General features: G+C 30.1%; 1 non-coding gene across 1 annotated transcript; it reads right to left on the bottom strand.

Annotated features, from left to right (window-relative positions):
* Nucleotides 1-285: 285 nt before the first annotated feature.
* Nucleotides 286-390, bottom strand: LOC114235466 (U6 spliceosomal RNA). Its single transcript, XR_003621632.1, has one exon. It is a non-coding gene; the product is annotated as a U6 spliceosomal RNA (small nuclear RNA).
* Nucleotides 391-3,486: the final 3,096 nt, after the last annotated feature.

The following is a 3,486-nucleotide window of genomic DNA, read 5'->3' as shown; positions in this document are numbered from 1 at the left end:
GGTCTGTCATATTTTTATGTCCTTATTTCCTTATTGATATCATCCCTAGTTGTTTTATACATTATTGAAAGTAGGGTATTTAGTCCTTTACTATTACAGTAGAGCTGTATATCTGTTCCTTCAAGTCGATGTTTGCTTCATATATTTCAGAGCTTTGATGTTTGGTGCATATATGTTTATAATTGCTATATCTGCTTGGTGAATTGATTATTTTACCATTATATAATGCTTTTTAAACAAGTTTTATCCATTCAGCCAAATTATGTCTTTGGACAAATTATGTCCAAAATATGGAAAAGCTTCACAAATATAAAAAATTCTTGTGCAGGGGCTATGATAATTATTTCTGTATCATTTCAATTTTAGTTTATGTGTTGCTGAAGCAAACACTCTGTTCAGATATTTTGCCCAATTTTTAATAGGGTTGTTTATTTTCTTCTTGCTAAGTTCTGTGTATGTTTTGAATATAAGTCCTTTATCAGTTATGTGTTTTGCAAGCAGTTCTTCCCAGTCTCTTGCTTGTCTTTTTGTTCTCCTAGTAATGACTTTTGCAGAGCAGATGTTTTAAATTTTAATGAAGTCTAACACCAATTTTTTTCTTTCCTGGATTATATGCTTGATGATGAGTTTTATATACAATACCAAAAACAAGATCACCTATATTTTTATCTATGTTATCTTCTAAAAGACCTATAGTTTTCTATTTTACATTTAGGTCTATGATCTATGTTGAGTTAATTTTGTAAGAAGCATATGATCAGTGACTAGATTCTATTTTTTGTTTGATTATCTGTGAATGTTCACTTCCCTAGCACCATTTGTTGAAAAGTCTATTCTTTCTCCATTGCATTGCCTTTGCCCCTTTGTCAAAGAACAATTGACTATATGTGTGGTTCTATTTCTGGTCTCTCTTTTATTCTATTTATGTATTTGTTTATATTATTTCACCAATGTTGCAATGTTTTGACAATCATAGCTTTATAGTATGTATTGAAGTTTGGTAGTGTTAGTCCTCAAACATTGTTCTTCCTCAATATTGTGTTGGATATTGTGTCTTCTGCCTTTTCCACATAAATTTTAGGTTTATTTTTTTGGTATCAGGAAAATAACTTGCCATAATTTTTATTTGCAATTCTTGTAATCTGTAGACAAAGTTGTCAAGAACTAATATCATAACAATATTGAGTCTTTCTATCCATAAATGTGGAATATCTCTCCATTTATTTAGCTCTTCCTTGATTTCCATCATCAGTGTTCTGCTGTTTTTCTAACATATACCTTACACATATTTTAATAGATATACACCTAAACATTTCCTTATTCGTTGCAAATGTAAATGATACTGTTTTTTTTTTAAATTTCAAATTCCAATTTTTCATTGCTAGTGTATAGAAAACAATTGTATTTTATACATTAACTTTGTAATATGTATAAGCTTATAACCTCACTATAATAGCTTATTTCCAAAGCAGTTTTTGGTCAGTGATTTTCTGCATAGACAATCATGTCATCTGCAAACAAATACTGCTTTATTTTTCCTTCCAAATCTGTATTTTTTAAAAGTTTCCTTTACTTGTCTTATTGCATTAACTAGTTACTTCCAATATGGTGTTGAAGAGGAGTGGTGAGAGGAAACATCCTTGCATTGTGTACCTGTTCTAAGCAGGAAATCATCTAGTTTTTCACCATTAAATATGATGTTTTCTGGAGGGTTTTTTGTAGATTTTCTTCATCATTTTGAGGAATATCCCCTATATTACTAGTTTACTGAGCATCTTTATCAATAATCAGTGTTGGATTTTTGCCAAATGCTTTTTCTGCACCTATTGCTATCACCATATGATTTTTCTTCTTTAGCCTAGGATGATAGATTACATTAATTGATATTCAAATGTTGAATCAACTTTGCATACTTGGGTTAAATCCCACTTGGTTATAATGTATAATCCTTTTTATACATTGTTGGATTCAATTTGATATTTTCGTTTTTACAAATTTTGCATTTATATTCATGAAAGATATTGGTTTATGATTCTCCTTTCTTGAAATGTCTGTCTGGTTTTGTATTAAGGTAATGTTGTCCTCTGAGTGTGTTAGGAAGTTTTCCTCTACTTCTATTTTCTCAGAGATATTGTAGATAATTAGTATCATTTCTCCTTAAATGTTTGGTAGAATTCCTGCAAAACCATCTGGACCTGACACTTTTTTTTCTGTAATGTTATTGATTATTCATTCATTTTCTTCAGTAGTTATAGGCTTATTCTGATGATCTATTTCTCCTTTTGTGAGTTTAGGTAGATTGTGTCTTTCAAGTTTCAGTTCATCTAAGTTATCAAATTTATGGGCATTGAGTTGTTCATAATATTCCCTTATTAACATTTTAATGTTCGTGGGAGCAGTAGGGATGGTCCTTTTCTTTCATTTCTAATATCAGTAATTTGGGTCTTCTCTCTTTCATCTTGTTTGCCTAACTAGAGGTTTATCGATTTTATTTGTATTTTCTAAGAACCAGCTTTGAGTTCATTAATTTTCCCTATTGTTTTCCTGTCTCAATTTTGTAATTTTTATGCTCATTTTTATTCTATCTTTTCTTCTGCTTGCTTTAGATTTATATTGTTCTCTTTCCAGTTTCCTAAGATGAAAGCTTAGCTTGTTGATTTTATGTCTTTCTTATTTTCTAATATTATGTATGCAATATGTTCTCGTCTTAGCACTGCTTTCTCTGATTCAGAATTTTGATAACTTATATTTTCATTTCCACTTAATTCAAAATATTTTTAATTTCTCTTGACACTTTGAACCATGTATTATTTATAAGTATATTGATTAACCTCCAAATATTTGGGGATTTTCAGCTACCTTTCTGTTATCGTTTTTAATTTCATGCCATTGTGATTTCAAGAGTACTTCATGTGATCTTTATACTTTTAAAACTTTTATGGTGCATTCTGTAGCTCAGAACGTAATCTATACTGGTAAACATTTCATTTGAGTTTGAGAAGAATGTGTATCCTGATATTATTGGATGAATTATTCTATAAATGTCAATTAAATCCAGTTGACTGATGGCCCTGGTAAGTTTAAATACAGTCATATTTTTGGATCTTCTTTTTTATCCACTCTGTATTTTAATTGGTGTATTTAGATCATTCACACTAAAGTAATTGTTGATACAGTGGGTTTGTATATACCATATTTGTGACTGCTTTCTCTTCATTGTTCTTGCCTCTTTTATCTTCCTTTTTCACTCTCTTCCTCTCTTCCTTCCTTCATTCCTCCTTTCTTCCTTCTTTCCTTCCTGCCTTCCTTGTTTTTTAACTTCCAGTTTTTTCTCACCACCTTGGCTTTGATTCCATTTTCTCTTCTCTCTTAGCATGTAAATTATACTTATTTCTATTTTTGAGTATTCATCTTAGAGTTTGCAGTATATATTTACAACTAATCTAAATACACTTTCAAATGATACACTCAAACACCCACTTCATG

The sequence above is a fragment of the Balaenoptera acutorostrata genome, chromosome 6 (genome assembly GCF_949987535.1).
Source record: "Balaenoptera acutorostrata chromosome 6, mBalAcu1.1, whole genome shotgun sequence".
Classification (NCBI taxonomy): domain Eukaryota; kingdom Metazoa; phylum Chordata; class Mammalia; order Artiodactyla; family Balaenopteridae; genus Balaenoptera; species Balaenoptera acutorostrata.
This window is presented reverse-complemented; position numbering and strand designations above follow the sequence as displayed.